This window comes from Macrobrachium rosenbergii, chromosome 27 (genome assembly GCF_040412425.1).
Source record: "Macrobrachium rosenbergii isolate ZJJX-2024 chromosome 27, ASM4041242v1, whole genome shotgun sequence".
NCBI classification, from domain to species: domain Eukaryota; kingdom Metazoa; phylum Arthropoda; class Malacostraca; order Decapoda; family Palaemonidae; genus Macrobrachium; species Macrobrachium rosenbergii.
In genome coordinates, this window is record NC_089767.1 from 15,495,150 (window position 1) to 15,519,975 (window position 24,826).

The following is a 24,826-nucleotide window of genomic DNA, read 5'->3' on the forward strand; positions in this document are numbered from 1 at the left end:
TTGAAGGATGTTATGGCTGCTATTTCTGCCTTAGGAGTTTCAGTGCAATCCCTTACTTCAGATAGGGAAGTGATGTGGGGGCAGTGCATAGTTTGCAACAAAAAGTTCGGTGACAGTGTTAGTGCAGTGGAGGGTGCGTCCGTTCGTGTCTGTCACGCTCCTAGCCCTAGACCTCTTCCATGCTCCCCAACCCCTGGGAGAAGGAACGTCGACAGGCTAAGGGAGGTGAGAGACGTTGAACAACGAGCGGACGTCCCCTCGAGCGATCCTGTTGACGCATCCCAGGACGCTCCCCCTCGCCGCAGGAAAGGCGAGATGAGGACATGTTCGTCATCCTCGGATGACGCAAGACCCAGACATGGTTGGCGTCAATCTCAAGAATCAAGACCTATCAAGAGACGCAGGTCCCCCTTCCCGCTCCAACAACCCTCTTGCAGCAAATGGAGCTCTCCGGAGAGATTCCTGTCGGAAGAAGACGGCGTTTCCACGCCTAAACAGAGGCGTAAGACGCATAACTCGTCGGAGGAAGAAGACGTGTACATTACGTCAGTTCACGCTTCTCCCCCGCCCCCAGAATGGGACGTGTCGCAAGCGGCGTCACCTCCTCATCATCAGAAGATCCCAGCAAGAGTCTCCGAAGTTGTAGAAGTTCGTGCAGTGCCATCTCCAGTTGTTTCCCAGCAGCAAGTGGCACCTCAAGTAAAGTTCTTGTCAGAAGTTCAGCAGTCCCTTGCGTCTCTTTTTGACTCTTACAAGTCGCAAGGGCTAAGAGAAGAACCACACAAGAAGGAACCTAAGGACGTCAACAGACCCAAGAAGAGGATAAGGCAGGAGTTAGGACAGCAAGACGCGGACTTGCAGCGCTCATAGAAGCTTCCCCGCAACAAGCTGCACGCGTGACGGGAGGTGACAAGGATCGTGACGCTCCCTCGCAGCAAGTTGGACGCATGCGTGACGCACGCAAAGCAGGACGATACACACGATTCCCCACTCGTTCGACATCGGAAATAGCGAATCCTTTGGAAGAGATCTTGGAGGAGGAGACGCAAGAAACTCTTCATGCTGCAGATCTGAAAAGACTTCTTACTCTTTTGGCGGACTTATTTCCCAACGATTTCCAACAGGCCGTACCTCGAGTCCTCCCTCGCAATTTATGATGGGTAGACCCCAGAAGTCTTCTTCCTTCAAGAAGACAGTGTTAGCCAGATCAGTGAAGAGAGCTTTTTGACACTGAATGATTGGATTTTAAAGAAGAAAGAACAGGGAAAGACAACCTTTCCTTTCCCCGACGAGATTGGCTTCTAGATCCAGCATGTGGTACGAGACTGGGGAGGCTCTCGGCTTGGGAGTTCCTGCCTCCTCACAAGGGGACTTCTCCAGACTCGTTGACTCTTCACGTAGAGAACAGCCATGACAAAAGGCCAAGGTTCTGTGGTCCACTTCGGAATTGGACCACTTGCTGAAAGGCGTCTTCAGGACTATTGAAGTCTTCAGCTTGATGGACTGGACTCTCGCAGCTCTCGCAGATGTTACAGATGAGAAGAACGACACGCAAATGCGCCTTATTGCCTGTCTCGATAAAGCTGTGAGGGACGGGACGGTCAAACTCTCTGCCCTTTTTACAGCAGGTGTTATTAAGAAAAGAGCTATGCTGTGTTCGTTCCTGACGTCAGGAGTGACTCTCGCTCAGAGATCAGAGCTCTTGATTGCTCCCTTAACCAAACAGCTCTTCCCTTCAGAGCTGGTTAAGGGCTTATCAGCAGCCCTTGCGCAACAATCAACACAAGATCTGATCACAAGGACTACTAGGAAAGTTCTTCCGGCAAACTTTTTAGCCAGGAAGGAGAAGGAAGCACCTCCTACGCGTCAGCCCTTTCGTGGGAGAGCCCTTTTCGAGAGGAAGTCAGAGAATGGCTGCTGGAGGACAACCTCGTAAGAACCCCAAGCAGCAACCAAAACCCAAGAAGTGAACACAACAACCTCCAGACACAAGTGGGAGCCAGGTTATCCCACTTCTGGCAAGAGTGGAGCCAAAGGGGAGTGGACGACTGGACAGTTGAGGTACTGAAGGAAGGATACAAGATCCCCTTCCTAAGGAAGCCTCCTCTTTCACCAGAACCGTTAGAGTTGACAGCTACATACTCGGGGAGCAAAGCAGCAGCTCTTCAAGAACAGGTAACCCAGATGCTATCAAAAGCAGCAATAGAAGAGGTAAAGGACCTCTCGTCAGAGGGATTTTACAACAGACTTTTTCTGGTACCCAAGAACTCGGGGGGTTGGAGACCAGTTCTGGACGTAAGTCCACTGAACAAGTACGTAAGCAAAGTCAAGTTTGCTATGGAGACATCTGCGTCAGTCCTAGCAGGCACCAGACAAGAAGACTGGATGGTATCGATAGACCTACAGGACGCGTATTTTCACGTACCAATTCACCCGAACTACAGAAAATATCTGAGATTTGTGCATCTCGGGACAACTTATCAGTTCAGAGCACTTTGTTTTGGACTAAGCTCGGCTCCTTACGTTTTCACACGAGTGGCATCGAACGTAGCTCACTGGTTACATCTAAAAGGGATACGAATATCGATGTACCTGGACGACTGGCTAATCAGAGCCAGATCGCAAGCAAAGTGTCTGGAGGATCTACAAGTGACAATGAATATGACGCAACAGCTTAGGTCTGGCAGTAAATCTAGCCAAATCGCAGCTGACGCCTTCACAAGACATCATCTACCTGGGGATGAGGATTCAGTCAGTGGTTTTTCGGGCTTTTCCAGCCCTGAAACGCATTCTAGATTGCTTAGGAAAGGTGAAGCTCTTTCTAGGGAGATGGACCTGCTCGGCGTGGGAGTGGATGAGTCTGCTGGGGACCCTCTCCTCGATCGAACAATTTGTCTCCCTGGGAAGACTACATCTACGTCACTTCAGTTCCATCTGTCAAGTTTTGGAAAAGAGGCCAAGACCTAGAGACGTGGATTCCGATCCCTCTGGGAATCAGAAATCAATTGAGTTGGTGGGACGACCCCAACAAACTACAAGAAGGCCTCGAACTTCAACAGAAGAACCCCGACCTAGTGTTGTATTCAGACGCATCGGACGTGGGATGGGGTGCAACTCTGGGGAAGGGCGAGATCTCAGGTCTATGGGAAAACCATCGGAAGAAATGGCATATAAACGTCAAGGAACTGGTGGCCATTCATCTAGCGCTAGTGCACTTCCAGGAGAAGGTCCAGAACAAGATAGTACAGGTCAATGCAGACAACACCACAGCGTTGGTCTACATCAGGAAACAGGGTGGCACTCGTTCGGATTCCCATTACGAGGCAGCAAAAGATCTCCTGCTGTGGGCAGAAGTGAACAACATAACTCTGATAACCCGCTTCATAGAGGGAGAGAAGAACGTCAGAGCAGATCTTCTCAGCAGAGGAAGACAGGTTCTCACGACAGAATGGACCCTACATCGCGAGGTGTGCAACAGGCTTTGGAATCTGTGGGGAGAACCATCAATAGACCTCTTTGCGACACAGAGAACAAAGAGGTTACCAGTCTACTGCTCTCCAGTCCCAGACCAGGAAGCAGTGGCAGTGGACGCCTTCCTCATGGATTGGGAAGGACTAGACACGTACGCTTTTCCCCCATTCAAGATCCTAGACAGAGTCATGAAGAAGTTCAGGGAGTCGAACGACGCCCGCATGACCCTGATAGCTCCATTTTGGCCCATGAGACCATGGATCACAGAAGTGATGGAGTGGCTAGTAGACACCCCCAGATCGTTACCTTGTCGGAACGATCTACTCAGACAGCCACATATAGAGAGATACCATCAAAATCTCCTCGCTCTCAACCTAACTGCCTTTCGACTATCGAAAAACTGGCAAGAGCAAAGGGCTTTTCAAGAGAAGCTGCAAGAGCCATCGCGAGAGCGAGGAGGACGTCCACACTCAAGGTGTACCAGTCAAAGTGGGACGTATTCAGGGAATGGTGCAGAATTAATAACATTTCCTCTTCCAGTACCTCTCTAACTCAACTGGCAGATTTTCTGCTGCATTTAAAAACCCAAGAAAAACTAGCAGTTTCAACCATCAAGGGATACCGCAGCATGCTAGCTTCCATCTTCCGTCACAGAAATATTGACGTTTCGGGAGACAAGGACCTCACAGATCTCATAAGGTCTTTTGAGACAGTTAAGAGGAAGGACAACCCGACCCCCTCTTGGAATTTGGACGTAGTCCTGAAGTTTTTAACCTCGAGCAGGTTTGAACCTCTCGACAAGGCTTCATGGAAGGATCTCACTAAGAAGACCCTATTCCTGGTTGTGTTGGCTATAGCCAAGAGAGTAGGAGAATTACAAGCCTTTAGCAAGAAGGTAGGCTTCAATGGGGAGAATGCAGTCTGCTCGCTACAACTTGGTTTTCTCGCTAAAAACGAGAACCCTTCTCAACCATGGCCCAGATCCTTTACCATACCAGGGCTGTCTCATTTAGTAGGACAGGAAAAAGAGAGAGGCCTCTGTCCAGTTAGGGCCCAAAAATTTTATCTACAGAGGACCAGAAACATGAGAGGTCAGACAGACAACCTCTGGTGCTCGGTGAAGAAACCTTTGTTGCCCTTATCAAAGAATGCACTGGCATTCTTTATCAAGGATTTAATAAGGGAAGCTCATCAAAACTGTGACGAGAAAAGCTTCCCAATCCTCAAAGTCAAAGCGCACGAAGTAAGAACTGTGGCGACTTCGATGGCTTATAGACACAACAAGTCTATGAAATCGATTTTGGAAGCAACATTTTGGCGAAGCAAGTCTATCTTCGCAGATTGTTACCTAAAAGAAGTACAGACCCAATATGAGGATTGCTGTTCCCTGGGTCCATACGTTGCCTCCGCGCGCCGTAGTTGGAGAGGGTACTACTGCCTCTAACCTATAACCTTTTTTTTATTATACCCTTGCCTTTTTCTTGATTTGAACTCACAGGTTGTCTGGGAAGGTTGTTGCAACCTTCCACAGTCTGGGGTTGCAAGTCTAAGTTAGGTTTTATGGAGTGTGTTTTTAGTGATTTTAGTGGGTCAGGTGGTCAGCTCTTTGTCCATGGCTATGCCAGGATAGCAAGGGTGGTGGTCTAGTCATGTTAAGGTTGAGGACCGTGTGACAGCCCCATAGAGACTTTCTACAGCCCCTGGGTGGGTCGCTGGGTCTCTCAAGGAATGCAGGCGAATGAGGCAGGATAACTTATGAAGCCAGCTTCCTTATCAGGTAGGAACCAGAGTATGGTTACAGCTAATATATAGTGTTTAGTAATTATACGAATTCCCAACGGTGTTGCGGTTCTCTAACCCACCACCAATGGTGTCAATCAGCTATATATATGTAACTACCAGGGAAGTTAGATATTTAAAAATGGTATTTTCATTATAAAATAGGTTTTTAAATATACTTACCTGGTAGTTACATATATAAAAGGTCCCTCCCTCCTCCCCTCTGAGAACAGGGGCATGGAATTTCTGAGGACAATTGGGAATGGTTCCAGGTACCTGGTAGAGGGCGCACAGGTAGGGCCACCTGACCATCTATCGGCGATTGCTGCGAATTTTGAATTTCTGCCGTGTGCGCGACAAATCGGCGGGATAAAGCTATATATATGTAACTACTAGGTAAGTATATTTAAAAACTTATTTTATAATGAAAATACCATTTTCATATAAGTAACCTACCAAATAATTATATAGCTAACATATCTTTGCAAACTTTTTTAACTTATTTTTTACATGTAGGTGACAGCCCCACCCACTACCATTTATCCAATTTGTTTGTGCCCTCGTGTCCATAAGAGGGGAGGACTGGGTTCTAATTCAATTACTTGGTAGTATGTGTAAAAAATTTTATGAAATGTATTTTTCATATAAGTAACTTTCAAAGAATCCCACATTGAATGGAGGTGGGATATATAGACTTAGTCTACTCCAAAACATTAAAGCATGATATTGAATTGAAATAGAAAAATCTGCCAGCACTGTATGCAATGCTTGTTGTTTCCTTACCTAGTAAGAGAGCTATTACAGGTGAATACTGCCTCTGGTTGGTGCTCATCTTGACCGATAGTGGTGGCTGTTGAGCCGTGGAGCACCTCTACTTCAGTGGGAGCTTGGTCACGGAGGATATGCCTGATAGCTAAGAAAGCATACAATAAGGTTAAACACTGCTTCTACTTCAAGTAGTGAGAAGCGAAAATGGACCTGCACCTTAAGTAGGTAGACTGGATATTGGAGGTCAAGGACATGTTATTTCTAAAAGCCAAGAAAGTAGACACCGCTTTGATATCATGCGCTCTCACTTTAAAGTTTGGTAAAATGTCATCTTGGATCTGGGAATGTGCTTCTCTAATTAAATCTCTTACGAAGAACAACAAGACACTCTTTGATAGAGGACAAGATGGTTTCCTTACTGAACACCAAAGGTTACTAGAAGAGCCCCTGATCTTTTCTGTACTATTCAGGTAGTATCTCGATGCTCTGACTGGACACAGCTCTCTCTCTTTCCTCCTCCTGACCAAGAATTTCTATCAAATTCTTCACAGTGAATGAACGAGGCCAGGGCTTGGATGGGTCCTTGTTCTTGGCCAGAAAGCCTAAGGCGAGGTAGCAACTGGCATCCCCTTGAGAAAAGCCCTCTCTTTTGTCAGTATCTTGTATTTCACCGATATGCTTAACTCTAGCTAAGGCAAAGAGGAAGAGAGATTTACATGTCAGATTCTGAAGAGAAGCAGAGTGAAGGGGCTCAAAAGATGGGCCCATCAGCCATTTCAGGACCACATCCAGATTCCACAAGACCAGTGTGTTGTCCCTTTTCTGTTTCATCGTATCAAACGATTTTACCAGGTCTTTAATGTCAGAGTTCGATGAGAGATCCAGGCCTCTGTGCTTGAAAACGGAGCTAAGCATTGCCCGATAGCCTTTAATGCTGGAGGAAGATAAGGTCTTGGTATTCCTCAGAAAAAGGAGAAAATCTGCAGTTTGCACTAAAAGGGGTCTCAGAAGATGAAACATTGCAGTTGTGGCACCGCCGCAGGAAGACTGACCACTTGGCCTGATAGACAAAGCTAGAAGACTTCCTTCTGCACTTTGCAATGGCCTCTGAAGCTTCCCTTGAAAAGCCCTTTGCTCTGACAAACTTATGGACAGTCTGAATCCTGTCAGAGTGAGAGTGGACAACCCTTGGTGGTGTCTTCTGAAGTGGGATTGTTTGAGTAGCGATACTTTTTGGGGAAGCAGGCTTGGGTAGTCTACCAACAGATGTAAGAGATCTGGGAACCACTCCCTCAGAGGCCAAAATGGAGCTATGCTGATGAGGGTCATGAACTTGTTCACACCTCCCTGATCATGCTCTTGAACTTGTTCAATACCTCCCTGATCATGCTGAAGGGTGGGAAGGCATAAAGGTCCAGATTTGACCAATCCTGTAGCATGGCGTCTGTGGCCCATGCAAGAGGGTCCCGGGCTAGTGAGCAAATCAGAGGAAGATGATGGTTCCTGGAGGTGGCAAACAGGTCTATCATTGGCTTGCCCCACAACTTCCACAAGTCTAGACATATCAGGGGATCCAGGGTTTGCTCAGTGGGAAGGACCTGCTTTTGACAGCTCAGCTTGTCCGCCACCCCATTCAACTTTCCCTGGATAAAGCGAGTAATAAGAATACAGTAACTCAATTTTGGTCTGCCCACAGCAGTTATTCTTTGCGGCTTGACAGAGAGAAAGAAGGATTGGGTACCGCCTTGTTTGCAGGCATAAACTAAGGTCGTGGTATTGTCCGTGTGCACCACGACTGTCTTGTTGCAGACTAGGTGCGTAAAATTCTGAAGACCAAGCTGAAGTGCCTTCAGCTCTCTTACATTAACATATAAGTCCTGTTGTTCTGGAGTCCATGTCCCTGAGACCTCTAGATTCTTTAGCATGGCTCCCCAACCTATGTCCGAGGTGTCGGAATAGAAGTCTATGTCGGGGTTCAGAGGATGAAGGGACTTCCCTTCTGACAACCACCACTTCAGGTCCTATTTTATCTCCGGGGTGATCGGAAAAACATGACTTGTCTGACTGTCTTCCTGTTCCAGTTGGCCTTCAGGTAAAACTAGAGTACTCTCATATGCAATCTTCCCAGTCTGACGAACATTTCCATGGAGGTCAGAGTCCCCAGTAGGCTCATCCATTGTAGGCTCATCCATTGTTGAGCCGAATAAGACAATAGGGCTAGAAACTCCTGGACTGTTTGAAGGCAGCTGGATATCCTCTTGGGGGACGGGAAAGCCCGAAAAACTTGAGAGCTCAGTGTCATCCCCAGATAGAGGATTTCTTGAGAAGGGCTCAACTGGGACTTAATGGAGATTTATAAGAAGGCCCAACTCCTGGGCCAGAAGAAGAGTCTTGCGTGTCCTCCATGCTCTTGTCCTTTGATGGGGATCAGAGAAGCCACTTGTCTAAGTAAAGGTTGATGTTGATCCCCACTAAGTGGAGCCATTTTGATAGGGGAGCCAGGACTCGAGTGAACACTTCAGGGGCTGTTGAAAGATCAAAGCAAAGAGCCCGAAATTGGTAAACTTTGTCTTGGAAGACAAACCTTAAATAATTTCTGGAACTTAGATGAAGGGATATGAAATCAAGCATCTTGCATATAGATAGCTTTTCATAATCTTATGGGCATCTGCATCCATAACACTGCCAGGGAGCCAAGTTTGTCTTTTTATAATGAAGAGAATCAAGAACTTATAGCACTTGAGTAGTGTGTCCTCATGGCATTTTAGGAGAAAGTGAATGCATAAAGCTTGTGCCAGAGTAAGAGTGTTCCACACATAATATAAAGGCACAACTGGAATTTCTCTGCTGAAATAAAGATTTATGGATGACAAACAGTATCTAGTGATGATAATCTAAATTATAATTAACATAGTTGATAAAAATGGAAGACATTACTGTACTTTTGTCTATGCAGTGAAGGTTCCCGGAGGCTGCTGATACCTAGACAGTAGAGCAAAAGTCTAACATTGATACAACTAGAGATCTGAGGGACTTTAAATATGTTATTAGTGTTACTCGAGATATATAAAAGTTTTACATGAAACTTACCTTTCTTACAGTGTAACTTTTTTGCACCATAAGAAATATAGAAGCAAATGAAGATAACAGGAGCTGTCTTAAGCTAGAAAAGCACTGTGTACAGTATGTAACAGAGAAAATAGAAACATTTTCACAAATGGGTCTTTTTCTCTTATTGAAATTAAGCAACACTGTATTAAGAAATTACAATGTTAGTGTTTTTGTAGTAATCAGTATACATACATTAGTTGAAATGTATTGACTGCTTCAGAAATACATTAGGCATCGTTTCTCCCCCCCCCCACCTACAGTAGCTTCTCTTAGACCTACAGAAGCTTTTTGATGTGGCCAAAGATTTTGTTAGCCTCACTTTAAATTTCAGTGCAGTATAATACTGAAGTAACATGCCATGAGGTTAGCTGGCATCCTTAGTAAACAGTTGTACAAAGCTACAACCAGAATTTGTAGACTTCAAGTAATTAAGCACTGTTAGGCTTATCCCTTACAAAATGGCCCATCATATGTAATTCATACTGCTGAAGGATTTCTGGTCCACAGACTACCACTTTTCAGATGCAGGCTTTAAGAGGAACTAGTTTTGGTTGTTTTGTAATGGTGTGGGCAGAGATACCACAATGAAGACTCATTTGAGGGAATTGTATAAAGGAGTTAAAAGTTATTTCAAGATTAATATTTTCACCAGAAGTCTCCTGTGTTGTTTTGTATACAAGTTAAAATTTTCTGTACTTTAGGAACCAAGACAGACAAGGCTTCCGAAAAGAGCTCTGCTAGATGTGTGATAATGGACTTCACTACAGCACTCAGTTGACAAAATCTGCATATTCAGGAAATACTGAAGGTAGAGAATTCCACATAAGTGAATGTTATGAAAGATTGTTCAACTTGGTTGATATTTGTGTTGGTGACTTTCATACAGTATATTGAGGAAAATAAATGCAGGAGACATTTGTGACTTTCTTATAGTATATGATATGCATGAATAAATGCAGGAAGCATGCAACTGACTTCCTGAGGACAATTCCAAAGTACAGTATTACAGGATATGTAAAACAAGGAGGAGGCAGCAACCTAAATAAATTGCAGTAGATTTGATTTTTGCTGCAAGTAAAAGATAGGCTATCATTGGGAAGTATAGACTTAGGTACTCAGTCAGTAATAGTGTGTGAAGAGCTCTCAAAAATAAGAACAATACTACATAAAAGGATAGACAGGTCTCACATGTATCAGAATGAACATGTTCAGAGGAGTACCTGTGGCAGCCAGTTTCTTAGAAGCAAACTACTAATGAGGTCCTTCCACTAATAGGATCCTTTCAGTTCATGCTTTTCTTAATGTTTATGGTCAGTTATTAATACATATAGATCATTTGGGTTTAACTTCCAGATTTTCAAAACATCCATATGAAGGCTGGTATATGAATGAGACAATAAGATGCAAAGAAAAAAAATCGGTGTTCAAAGCATGAAAACAGTTTTCTTTGATCCATACAGAAGTATTATTAGAGTGTGTTTATATCATGGTATAGAATATATGCTATTTTGCTTTTATAAATTGTTCATTAACATTTGACAATTTAGTTAATTATAACTAAGTATTCATGCAAGTGTTTTATATTACAGGTAAAAGCATTACAAGAATTAGACTATGAGTTACAGCATTTGAAAAATAACAGAGTAAGTATAGTACAGATGCTTTCTTTTTTAATGTGTATTTGTTGAATGTATAGTCATATAAGGGCACTATAGTCTATTTTTTTAAACCTGGCAAACTTGCACTTAGCTGCTTGCCGCTGTTTGGATGGACATCCTGTTGTCCGAATCTCACAGCTTTGTTTTCGCACAGAATTGTGATTATATGGTCTATGTAATTTTATGTAAATACCAGTTGTAATAAACATAAATATTAAGAACTTGCATACTGAATAGTTATATATATTTAACAGTTATTAAACAACACTTACCGAAGCCGTAGACTAGAAGTATGCTTCAAACTCATGAACTTTGTTTAATTTCTAGCTAGAGTTTTAGCGCAATCATGCCATTAGCGGTTTGGAAATAACCAAAACATGTTTATTGTACAGTAAACCCCCCGTATTCGCGGAGGATGCGTACCACACCCCCTCCCCACGAATAGCTAAAAACCACGAATACTTAGAACCCTTCTAAAAACACTTAGAACTGCCTATTTTGATAGTTCAAACACACACAAAAAACTAAAAATGCTTATACATATATTATCCTACTTACAATGGGGTTAGGTTCCCCCCCCAAAAAACCATCGTTTGTTGGAAAAAACGTATCTCAAATACAGCCTAGCCTACACTATAAAGTACGGTATACTCTATACACCGTATAGTACAGTAATTATTGGAGGTTCATGCAAAGTAACTTATGATAATTCAATACAAATGATAATTCAGTACAAAGAGAAATTGAATAACAAACAAGAATTAGCGAAGCCTACACTATGGTATATCGTATACATATACGGTAGCCTAGCCTATATTATACTGTACTCTATATTCACATCATATTATACAAATGTCAAATAACGAATATGCATCTTTTCCATGGATCTTTTGAAATGTTATGCCTTAATTCACTGTATCCAGTAACACAGTGTACTGTATATTTATATTGCTTTTGTATGATAAATTGCGATCATAGCAATCAATGTTTTGGTTTGGAAATCAATTTGGTCTCTCTCGCTGCCTGATTGTACGCTGCTGCCTGCGCCCAGGGGAAATTTAAAAATATTTTCTAAACATTGTCATATCGTTAATTGCTTACCCTATTGCAAAATCAGATTATCGTAAGGCGAATTATCATAACTCGGACACTACCTGGATACCTGAGTATTCTAATAGTTTTATCACAAGTGCATTTAGTCATGAAAATGAGATGAAAATACAGTAATTAGTGAATATTTCTTAGTGAAAAATACTGATAATGGGCGAATTTTCAGCGAATAATGCATATATATGTTCCATAGAGAAATCCGCAAATAGGTGAGTCCACGAATTATGAGACTGCAAATACAGGGGGTTTACTGTACATTGCTGAAGGGTCTTTAACTCCCAAGAACAAAAATTTATCGTAAAAATTTAAGCTTGGCGTAAAAGTTGAGGAGGTGGAGTTGTGGGAGGAACAGCCACAGGGTTGACACAAGGTTGACATACTCTCAGCAGGAGGTTCAAATCTGGGTTGTGGTGCTCTTGTGTTCCTAAAATAATCATTAAGCTTTTTATATATATCATAATGCTAATTTTTTTCATTTAAAAAATAGTGCAGACGGAATGTCATTAATATTTTAGGATATGTATAAAGGCAAATTGAACATGTACTGAATTTATGAATACTTTTTTTTCTAGCTAGTGTGCCGCTCTCTGTTATATAAAATTTCATTAAATTGACTGTTCTTCAACCGGAGATTTTCAGGTATGTCTTTGCCTGTGTTTGAAGTTTGTTCCTGTGTGCTTTGATCTGTATCGTCTCTTGTGGCCATGGCTGAAATAGGTGAAATAGTTAGTGAGGCACCTGCTCGATAGCTGATTCTAAGCTGAATAATTATGGTTGTAAGTGGTGTGTGCAGATGACAACTCACCAGCTGTTCCTCCCACAACTTCACCTCAATTTTTCCGCCAAGCTTAAATTTCTACGATAGTTTTTTGTTCTTAGGCATTAGAGAACTTTCAGCAATGTACAATAAACACATTTTGGGTTTTTCCAAACCACTAATGGCACATTTGTGCTAAAAGTCTAGCCAGAAATTAAACATTAAAGTTCATGCGTTTGAAGCATATTTCTAGTCTACGGCTTTGGTAAATGTTGTTTCATAACTATTAAATATGTATAATTATTCGGTATGCAAGTTCTGAATACTTACGTTTATTACAACTGGTATTTACATAACATTATATAACTTAGCTCTTAACTCGCTCTATGATCGTATAATCACAATTCTGAAAGTGTGAAAACAAAACTGTGAGATTCGGACAACAGGATGTCCATCCAATCAGCGGCAAGCAACTAAGTGCAAGTTTGCCAGGTTTAAAAAAATAGACTATAGTTTGTTTCAACACAAAATCCATTACTATACCTTATCCTAGTCCGCAGTGTTGGCAATCTTTAGGCATGTCTCAGAAGAAGGGTGCCTCCCACCTGCCCTTTCGCCTATCTGGTTTTTTGTGTGTGGGCCTCTTGAGCATCCCAAGGTCTGCTTAGCTTCTTATGTTCCTTGACATAAGTGATTAGAACTGTTTAAAAAAATTATTTTGTACAGGGTTTGGAAGGCTATTTCAAGATCAAGGCTCTAAAAAAATTTTTGTACAGGGTTTGGAAGGCTATTTCAAGATCAAGGCTCATGAGATTGGAGGTTTTCCTCATGCTGGCTTCCAAGTTCAATCTGGAGATCTGTCATCCTTAAAGTAGGACTTGGGCATTATTCACTGGGATCACTTGGCATGAAGGGTCATGTTTAGCCAGGTGGGAGGGATCCAGGGTTGGCCATCTTCATCCTCCTCTTGTCATTCCTCATATTTGTGGCATACTGTACAGTAAACCCCCATTATTCGAGAGGAATGCGTACCACACCCCCCCACGAATAGCTAGAACCCGTGAATACTTAGAACCCTTCTAAAAACACTTAGAACTGTCTATTTTGATAGTTCAAACACACACAAAACACTAAAAATGCTTATACAAGTATTATCCTACTTATGATGGGGTTAGGCTCCAAAAAACCCATTGTTTGTTGGAAAAACTTATCTCGAATATAGCCTAGCTTACACTAGGGTATTCAGTACCATATATACAAATTTGGTAGCCTAGCCTACACTATAAAGTATTCTCTGTACATACACAGTATAGTAATTATTAATATCAGAATATCAGCTAATTCTGAAGGTTCATGCAGACTGACTTATGATAATTCAATACAAAGAGAAATTGAATAACAAACAAGAAATAGCTTAGCCTACACTATGGTATCGTACAGTCGGTTTCACGGGAGTTGAGACGAATTACCACCGATGGAGAAATTGGTAACTCTCTGAAGTAGTAGCAGTTCCTGGATATGCAGTTTATGAATCCTTGCGCATAGACGTTTTGTAAGGAAGGCGCTGATTGGTAAACTCTTCTCTGATTTCTACATATAGTTATAGCATATTAGTTTCGCTGATTTTTGAGATATAGCTACCAAAATACGTAATTAACATGATCATTGAATATATTCTCTCACTCTGCATGTAAAATGAAAAATCACAGCTAGTTGAATAACATCCTGAAATTCGTTGTAATGAATTTGTAAGGTAATTGTGTGTGTGTGTGTGTGTGTGAAGGGATAAAAGTTCTCATTTCGCTCGTTATAGCATATTCTAAACATATAAATTAGGCTTTTGACTGCCATTCACATCCTTATGACCCAGTCGACTATGCTTTTGCGAGTTGGCTTGGCCTTCTTTGCGAACGGTTAGTGCACACCATTCTACGATAAGGTTTTCATTGCATTTTCAGTAAAGGCAGTTACAGGATGAGGATCTGTTGTTATAAAGAAACCGTAACTGTAATAACACCACCCAGAGTATAGTTGATCTACCATTATAATACTAATATGAGGATTATCATCCACTAACGGACCCCAACGGTTATTAAACGCTTTTGCTTACCGAGGGAAATTAATTTGTTTTTAACAAGACACTTATTTCATGGTGAATCGTTACTGCTAATCATAACTATTTTAGATTATAGAGCACGAAATATTCGAGTGCATAATTATAAAGCACTGTAAATGTGTCTGTTGAGGGAAGAATGTCAGGTGTAGAATCGCCTATCTCAGATTGCTTTGTAAACTATCACGTTCTTTCATTATGGTTGTAGAGATCTGATGTAAAAAAGTAAAATGTATTCCTTTATAGAAGAAAGATTTGATAATAAAATTATATCTTCTTTCCAGTCGTGCTTAGATCTTATTTCTTTAATCAAGACTTAAAGGGACAGTTATGTTCTCTCACATGAAGTTGTTACAATTCATGCACCCTCTTTTTTTCTTGTCTTTTATTGGTGATAAACGTTTTGGTATATTACATTGTTTTCACATGCTTACAACTTTCATTCTACAGTATGTTGTATTGTGGATTACAAGATCTTTACCAAGATCCCTTACTAATTCCTAACTTTCTCCTTTAAGATCCCTTACTAATTCCTAACTTTCTCCTTTAAGATCCCTAACTAATTCCTAACTTTCTCCTTTTAAGCCTCCCCCCTTTTTTTTTCTAATAACGGTCATGTGATTACTGTGCATTAGGATTTCATAATGTTAGATACGGAAATGTCTGATTTATGCTGAGGATAATGCTAACATCGGGAAGTATTAGGATTCAAGAAATATATTTTTAATTTTTTAGTCACAAGATGCTTCGCCATACACCCGTGAAATGTTTTCTGCATATGCAAATGAAGTTTGGAGCCCATCAGAATATCACTACCAAATCATGTCATGTGGAAAACAACGATAAAACGTATTGAATTCAAATAATTTCTGCATCTCTTGAGCCAGCGATTTTCAGTGGCTCTGACGAAAGTTGGACTACTGCTAGCAATTTCCTCCGAGGACACACATCAACATCCCACGGTAATTCATTGCTGGTCCCCAATAACAATGTTTTCATTGCAGTTTTTTCCGTTTTAGATTCAAATGGCTATAAATTTTGACCCATAATTACCAGCTCATCTCTGTTATAAAAATTAGAAGTTCTTCTCAACAGGTTGAACTTTCTAATAATGAAGTCATATAATTCATATGAGTTATTTGTTATTAATAAAATAAAACTTATCTGAATGATATAACATTATCATAAGACACCTAAATAACCTGAACAACATAACACCCAGTAATAAGACCACTCCTTAATTCCCTAGTTAAATGATACCCCCTCACCTAGAAAGGAAGAAACAAACATCACAGACACAGGTACCATTGGATATAATCACCCCTTCCTGGGACACTTTGTACTGAATATCTTGCTCATCATATTTTGAAATATCACCTTTTTTCTATTTGTTTGACAAATTGTATTCTCTGGTGAAATGCTGCCTGATGACAATCATGAAACGCTATAGTAGTGGTAGTAGTAGTAGTAAACCTTATCATTATCATCATTATTATCAGATACACTAGAGTTTGGCTCATTATGGTTATGTTTCTAGATAACAACCTCTAATAACCTCACCATGATAGCGGACAAACCCTTGGCTGTTGTTGTTTTAGAAAGCTGGCCTTGTGCCATTTTCTTGCCCTAAGGACCCGAATGGCAGTCAAAATCTTTTATTCATGGAATATGCTATAACGAGCCAAATGAGAGAACTTTTATCCCAGACCACACACACACACACACACACAACACTTGCTGCCAAATTCATTACAACGATTTTCAGGATGTTATTCAGAGCTGTGATTTTTCATTTTTACATGCAGAATGAGAAAATATGTTCAGTAATCATGGTATTTTGGAGATTTATCTCATAAAATCAGTGAAACTATCTTCTTGACTAACCTGGGGAGAAGCCCAGTTGATTGTAAACTGCATAGCTTAAGGTATGGGCCAATATTGTATCTATTTCAAGCCTATTCATTGACAAACATCGCAAATATAGCATATCAGAACAAAAAGTCTTGAATAATATATAAATTTCTATTCTTTCTGCCATATTGCTGTCACTGAAATACTTGTCATTGTATAAAAACAAACTGAAGAAAAACCTAAAAATCAAATGTTTTTGCTGTATTTAATAAAAAGGTTTTTGCATTAATGGAACAGCCATAGTTTTGATTTTCACAAATAATTATTTTTACTGATTAACTAATCTTTAAATTGTATTTGAATTTATGTTTTGGTTTTTAAATCGAAAACAAAATACTATTTGGATTAACTGTGAAATTAATTTGCTATAGGACTATAAATTTTATGCTATTTTCGAAAATTGAAGGGGAAATATAAAAAATACAGTTTTTAATGTATTTATTGAAAAATAATAATACTGAATCAAAATATATTTCAAAAAAGTTTTATGTATGTATCTTTCCTATATGCCAAGAAACATGTATTAAAATGACATAAACTTATAATTTAAAAGTGAATGTTAGCAAAAACAATTAACACATATAGGCCTGTAGCCTGACGCTTCATTTAAATGACTGCAAAATTAAAACAAACTTCTTAATATAATTGCTTAAATGTATAGTCGCATAAAACAAAGGGTAAATAAAGAAGAGATATAATTTTTTGGTTTATACAATTATTGAAATCAACCCATAATCAGGCTACCAGTCAGCTCAAAAGAAAAACCACTTAAAAGGAATTTTAGTAAATAGCCTAACTGATCTTGAACTGCAACTTGTCTCCAAAATTCAAATTCTAGCTATGAATTCTGAGTTTGACTACATATGGAATAAACACTCTATTAACTCTAGTTCAACTCTGTGATAAAATCAATAAAATACAAGTAAAATATTGCCATTGGATAAACAAAAAAAATTAAGATAAAAATAAAATACAAAAATAAATAAAACAAAACGATGGAAGAAAATGCACTCTTTTAAAATAAGTTTTTTTTTTACTTTATTTGTTAACCAGAATGAAACACTTTGAAAGTTTACAAAGCAATTGTTGAACTGGATCAAACCTTTCATTCTAATCAACCATCTACAAACACAGTGGCTTTATAATTAACTTGACTGGAACTGGAGAGCTCCTCTATTATTAAATAGACCTTATATATTATATGGGTAACGATTCACCTGATTTCCTCCTTGTTAGAAACATTAAAATTTAAATATAAAAAGACACATTTAATTTTCGTTAGATTCCGTTGGTGGATTAAATCGAGTTAAATATATGAAGTTATGTAAGTATTTACCTTCAAATGGGATTTCTAATATCAGATTTGTTGACGCTCAATGAAAATGCAATCAATCAGCTGATGAGGTGACAAGTGTAAGATTCCACCGTTCCGCAAAACAACAGTTGTTCCATTAACCATACGTCCCCTTTCTTTACATACAGTTGGATGGTTTTTTCTTGTTTTTATACAATTATAAGTTTAGAATGTTATAATGCAGAAAGAATAGAAATTTATATATTGCATCAAGATTTTGTAAATTCATATATAACGAATTTCAGGATGTTATTGATTAAATTCAGCTGTAGATTGTTCATTTACATGCAGAATGAGAGAATATGTTCAGTAATCCATGCAATTACAGTATTTTGGTAGCTGTATCTCAAAATCAGCGAAACTAATATGCTATAACTATGTAGAAATCAGAGAAGAGTTTACCAAAATGTCTATGCGCAAGGATTCATAAGCTGCATATCTAGGAACTGCTACTACTTCAGAGAGTTACCATATTTCTCCATCAGTGGTAATTCGTCTCAACTCCCGTGAAGCTGACTGTACATATAAGGTAGCCTAGCCTACATTTTACTGTACTCGATATTCACGTAATATCACATTATACAAACATCAACATAATGGTTATGGATCTTTTCCATGGACCTTTTAACATTTTATGCTTTAATTCACTGTATCCAATAATATTGTACATATTACAGGGAGTCCTCAGTTATTGGCGGGGTTCCGTTCCTGACAGTGTGACGATAACCGAAAATCGGCGATAATAGCACCGATCCTCATTATCAGCGCCAATAACCAGGGATCAGCCCTGCCGATAACCAGGAATCTGTGTTGAAAATCTTGTTATTGTCGTCGCTAGACAAGCGCCATAAAACCGGATCGCCGATAACCGAGGCCGCAGATAACCAGGGACTGCCTGTATATTGCTTTTGTATTATAAATTGTGATCTTAGTGATCAGTGTTTTGGTTTGGAAATCGATTACACAGTAAGTTTATTTCGCCGCATTTAACTCGGTTCAGAGCACTTTTCTTGCTTCTAGTTAGCGTTAATGAATCTCTAGGTACTTTATTTATTTGGGGCAAGGTTATTTTTCATTATGTGAAGTGTTTTTAAGTCGAAATGTAACTTAAATACATCTCTTTAGATTAATTTAGGTATTTTTTTTGTTAATAGATGACGGCCGTTTGGGGGCATGTTTTTGTGTAAAAAAAAAAAAATCCAAGATTCCGTTTGCTATTTTCACTTGATTTCATCATAATACGAGCTTTATGTATTTATCGTTTATCGACGTAAAAATAGCAGTAATGTGTTCTTTCATACCCAGTAGTTTTGATTAAAATACTTCCTCTCCCATTTTAATTATGGTCGAGTTTCATCCATGTTACTGATGCACAATAATTTAGTCATTAGCAGCTTGAACATTGTTTTCTCAGCTTGAGCCACAACTTGCAGCTTAAATTTAGCAGTATATTCCCTTGCCGATCTCTTATCCATACCGAATAAGGGTGTAATGTAAAAATATATGTCCTGTTCTACTTAACTTCATTTGTACTATAACTACGGTAATTATTTATTACCATACGATGGTTGAAATACAAGCAAAACAGCTATTATTATCCTATTCGGTTATAAGCAAAACAACAGTATATCATTCAGTTGTTTATGGCTGTACACAATTACGCGAGAGTATAACGTTACTAACAATACTTTTATCATTCTCTTTTACCTTTTTAACTAGAAGATGGGTTAAAGAGATGGAGGAAAAGGTGGTCTATTGTAATTTGGTCTCTCTCACTGCCTGCGCCCACGGGAAATTTAAAAATATTTTATAAATATTGTTGTATCGGTATTAATTGCTCACCCCATCAAATTATTGTAAGGCGAAGTATTGTAACTCGACCACTACCTGGGTCCCTGAGTATTTTAGTAGTTTTACCACAAAAAGTGCATTTAGTCATGAAAATGACGTGAAAATACAGTAATTAGTGAATATTTCTCAGTTAAAAATACTGCAAATGGGCGAATTTTCAGCGAATAATATGTATACTGTACTGTGTTATGTACCATAGAGAAATCCGCGAATAGGTGAGACCGCAAATATGTGGTCTTTACTGTATGTGGAATTATGTATCCTGGCATATCTTTCTTCATGATTTTCCTCAGTGGAAGTACTATTTCTGTAGGGTTATGTCTTCCATGGTAAATTCTTTACTTATAAATTGATTGATTTTTATTGATGGATTATGAGGTTGAGGTTTTGAGGCCTTATTCTGTGCCTTGGAATGTATGATTTACTAAGAAACTAGGGGTTTTAAATTTTAAAGTTCTCTAGCATAAAATGTATACAAGTAAAAAATATGTACTTACATACTGGGATATTGAATCCTTATTTTGTTACAAATCTTAGATAACCCATAAGGTTATCTACTGCATTAACTAAAATTAATAAAGTACCTGTACCATCTAAATGGTATTTCCTCCATGGAGGGACTTATTTGGAGATGTGAACTAGAAAGTGCTCAAATGACAGAGGACTGCAGTCATACCCTGAACTTACGCGAGGTTAGGTTCCAGAGCCTCTCGTTCAAGGCAAATTTTCGCTCAAGTTTGGCATGTTCTCTAAAAATGCTAATAAATGCATATTTTGTACATATAACTTACCTGGTAATTATATATATAGCTGTATTCTCTGACGTCACGGCAGAAAATTGAAAATCGCGGCAGCGCTAATGAATGGTCATGTGACACCCCTTCCCACCGCCCTCTACAGGTGAGTGAGAGGAACCATAACCCAAACTCTTCATATGTTTCTGCCGTGTGGTACTGGTAAGACCGGTGCAGCTTAGCAGAGAATTATCGCTGATTCTTTCGTTGGACATTGTTGGTGATGTACAATTGTTTGATTTGAATCTTTGGCAGACATTGTTTGTGCTTAGCTTTTTTCATCCCCGCCTTCCTTATTTAGCATTATGTCAGACAATGGTCCCTCGGTGTATAGGTTTTGTAGCAAGGGCTGCAAAACTAGATTAGGGAAAATTACCATTGACCCTCATTCTGTGTGTTCGGGGTGTAGAGGACAGGTATGTTCGGTATCGTTAACCTGTGAAGAATGTAAGGATTTGTCAGGGGAAGAATGGAAGATTTTAAATGCTTATCTGAGAAGGCTTCAAAAGAGAGAGCTAGAAAAGCTTCAGCTAGGACTACCTCTTTATCCTCCCGTGATAGTCAGGATTTATCTTTTTTCGGTTACTAACCTGATATTCCTTCTAACAAATCTCCTATCCCAGACCCCGTTATTCCCGAACCCAATACCGTGGCCAGTCTTAAAACGCAGATGGATGCGCGTTTTAGTGTGATGCTTGCTGCCATGGAGCGGATGAGTAAGTCTTTGGTAGTAAGAAGTGCAGTGTCTTGTGATAGTGCAGTGGAGGAGCTGGCTGTTCGGCCCACTCATTCTCCTAGGCCTGGACCTCTGTCAAACTCCCCAGCACCAGGGAGGAGGCAAGTCGAAAGCCCAAGGGAGGTGAGTGGGACCTGCCCCGAGCAGTTGGCCCTCAAGCAGTCCTGTTGTCGCTTCCCAGGATGCAGATGTTAGCCATAGAAAAGGCACATCAAGGAGGTGTATGTCTTGAGTATGTCGAGTGAGGATTCGCCTAAGAGAGGTTGGCGCTGCAAAGATGTCTCGAGACCATTCAAGAGGTCTAGGTTGGCATCTCCTTTGGCAGTTCCCAAGAAAAGAGTGGCGCTTCAAGATCAACCTCCTTCGTAGTTTTTGGGAGGAGCCCGAATGTTTTTCGCATTCCGTCGATTCGGGAGACGAGGCATGTGTTGGAAGCGGAGACGCTTGCGTAAGAAGAGAGTGGTGTTGTCTTCGCCTGTTGTTGCTGCTTCTGGCGTGATTGCTGCATCTAGCGCCACGCGCCGCCATCCTTCGTTTCGCCTGGCTCATCGCGCCATATGCCACGCTACGATCCTCCTGGCGCCATGCGCCAAGCGCCAAAAATTGTTTCTCCTGGTGACTCTCGTCAAGCTCCAACTCCTGCGGTCACCGTGCCTCGTTCAGTTCCACATTCTCCTTCTTCCGCCTTGCCTCAAGATTTGTTTTTGGCAGAAATGAATAGGAAGCTTGATAGTATTCTCGGCTTTATGGAAAAAAGGAGGGAACAAGGGAAGACTGTGTTTTGTTTTCCCCCTTCGAAATTGTTGTCTTGTCGTGGTGGTTGGTACGAGACTGGAGAATCTTTCTCGTTGGGAGTAGCTGCCTCCTCCCAAGGAGATTTCTCTAGTTTGGTAGATTCGGCCAGGAGGTCGGCTCTTAATTCAGCCAAAGTATTCTTTTCCACATCGGAATTTGATCACCTCTGCAAGAATGCTTTTAAGATTTTGGAAGTTATATGTTTCCTCGATTGGTCGGTTGGAGCTCTTGGGAGGAAACTAAAAGCTTGCGCCCCTTCAGGACGATCAGTTGGCTTCCCTGTCCGACGTGTTAGCTTGCATCGACAGGAGCATTAGAGATGCAGCTATGGAACTCTCTTCTGTGATTACGATGGGAATTCTCAAGAAACTTGAACTATGGTGTTCTTTCACCACTAAAGGAGTCTCTCGGTCCCAGAAGTCAGCTTTGTTGTTCGCTCCTTTAGATAGGAAACATCTTTTCCTGAGGGAAATAGTATCTGAGATCGCTTCGACTCTTCAACAGAAGGCAACTCAAGACTTGCTGGCACAGTCCACCAAGAAGCCTAAACCGTTGCCTTCAAGAGTTGCTCGCCCGACAACGTCGACGGAACAATCTCAAGGTCGGCCCTTTCGTGGAAGAGCCCCTGCTAAATCGTTTCCCAGATCGAGAGGGAGAGGTCGTTTTGTACCTAAAGCGATCAAACCCTCCGACAAGAAGTGAGAGCGCCTCCTTCATTCACCAGTAGGAGCCAGACTGTCAGCTTTCTGGACAGTCTGGGAAGAAAGGGAGCAGAACCTTGGACAGTCTCGGTTTTAAAGGAAGGCTATTCAGTTCCATTCTTGAAGGACCCTCCTTTGTCCAGGGAACCAGTGGTCTTAATGGCTTATTCTCTAGACTCAGAGAAATGTTGTGCTCTAGAGAAAGAGGTGTCAGCTTTGCTAGAGAAAGAAGCAAGAGAAAGTTCTCCCCCTTTCTCCCAGGATTTTACAATCGTCTCTTTGTAGTACCAAAGGCGTCAGGAGGCTGGAGGCCAGTTCTAGACGTGAGCGCTTTGAACCTGTTTGTCAAGAAGACAAAGTTTGTGATGGAAACCACTCAATCAATGCTGTCATCCCTTCTTCCAGGAGATTGGATGGTATCCATCGACCTCCAGGATGCGATTTCCACATCCCGATCCATCCTGCTTCGAGGAAGTTCCTTCGCTTTGTGTTCAAAGGTGAAGTGTTTCAGTTCAGGGCAATGTGCTTCGGCCTCTCGACGGCCCCCCAGGTATTCACCAGAGTTTTGTCATCAGTAGCGAAGTGGCTACATCTGTTGGGGATCAGAACAGTTTTTTATTTAGACGATTGGCTCCCGCGTGCGAAGACAAAGGAAAGGTGTGTGAAGGATTTGGTAAAGACTCTTCATCTAACCGAAGAACTGGGACTGCTGGTAAATTGGCAGAAGTCACATCTGGTGCCATCTCAAGAATTAGTCTATTTGGGAGTTCAGATGAACTCAGTAGTTTTTCAGGCTTCTCTGTCGGTGGAGAGGGTAGAGTCGTGCCTGTTGAAAGTCTGAGATTTTCTGAAGAAGACCCAGTGCTCGGCCAACGAGTGGATGAGCCTTCTGGGGAAGTTGTCTTCCGGAGAACCGTTTGTGAGTTTGGGAGACTACATCTAAGGCCCCTTCAGTTCTTTTTTAAGAGAAGTCTGGGAAAGGAAGAAGAGCCCGGACTCGTTTGTTTTTCAAATCTCAGAGGAGATAAAGGCAGATCTCAGTTGGTGGAACTCTCCAGAGAAACTTCAGGAAGGAATTTCACTGTTCCCAAAGAACCCCAACCTCATCTTGTGTGCAGACGCTTCAGATCTAGGATGGGGAGCCACGTTAGGCAAGTTGGAAACAGCAGGCCGATGGAAGGGAGAACAACTTCGTGGCACATCAATCTGAAGGAATTAAAGGCCATTCATTTAGCCCTTTTAGAATTTTCGAAGGTGGTAAGGAACCAGGCAGTGATTGTCCAATCAGACAATACAACAGCTCTCGCATACATAAAAAAGCAAGGAGGGACCCACTCGTTCTCGCTATACCTGGTAGCGAGAGATCTGTTATGGGCGAAAACGAACCAAATGACGTTGATGACAAGGTTCATTCCTGGGAAGCTCAATGTGAGGGCAGACGAGCTAAGCAGGAGCTTTCAAGTACTCTCAACAGAGTGGATCTTAAATCAAGAAGTTTGCCTCCAACTGTGGAATCTATGGGGTTGTCCTCTCATAGATCTGTTTGCCACCAAGAAGACAACTCAACTGCCTCTTTTTGCTCTCCAGTGCTGGACGAGGGGCAGTCTTTGTGGATGCAATGCTGATGGACTGGTCAGGTCTGGACCTTTACGCCTTTCCTCCGTTCAAGATGTTGAGAGCAGTTCTAGGAAAAATGTTGTCCCACAAGGACGTGCGAATGACACTGTTTGCTCCGTTTTTGGCCAGCAAGGGAATGGTTCCTGGACTTGATAAGTCTTCTCAGAGACTTCCCAGGCTTTTACCACCGAGAGTAGATCTACTCAGACAGCCTCACTTCCGAAGATTTCATGGAGGTCTATCCGCTCTTCAGCTAACTGCGTTCAGACTGTCGAACGTTGCCTCAGAGCTAGAGGTTTT

At 41.0% G+C, this 24,826-nt stretch overlaps 1 long non-coding RNA gene across 1 annotated transcript in view; it reads left to right on the forward strand.

Annotated features, from left to right (window-relative positions):
• LOC136853429 (uncharacterized) overlaps positions 1-24,826 on the forward strand; it is a 76,773-nt gene that overhangs the window by 24,833 nt on the left and 27,114 nt on the right. Inside the window, exon 2 of the long non-coding RNA XR_010857454.1 lies at positions 10,719-10,772. This is a non-coding gene — a long non-coding RNA (uncharacterized lncRNA). The remainder of the gene's footprint in view (positions 1-10,718; positions 10,773-24,826) is intronic.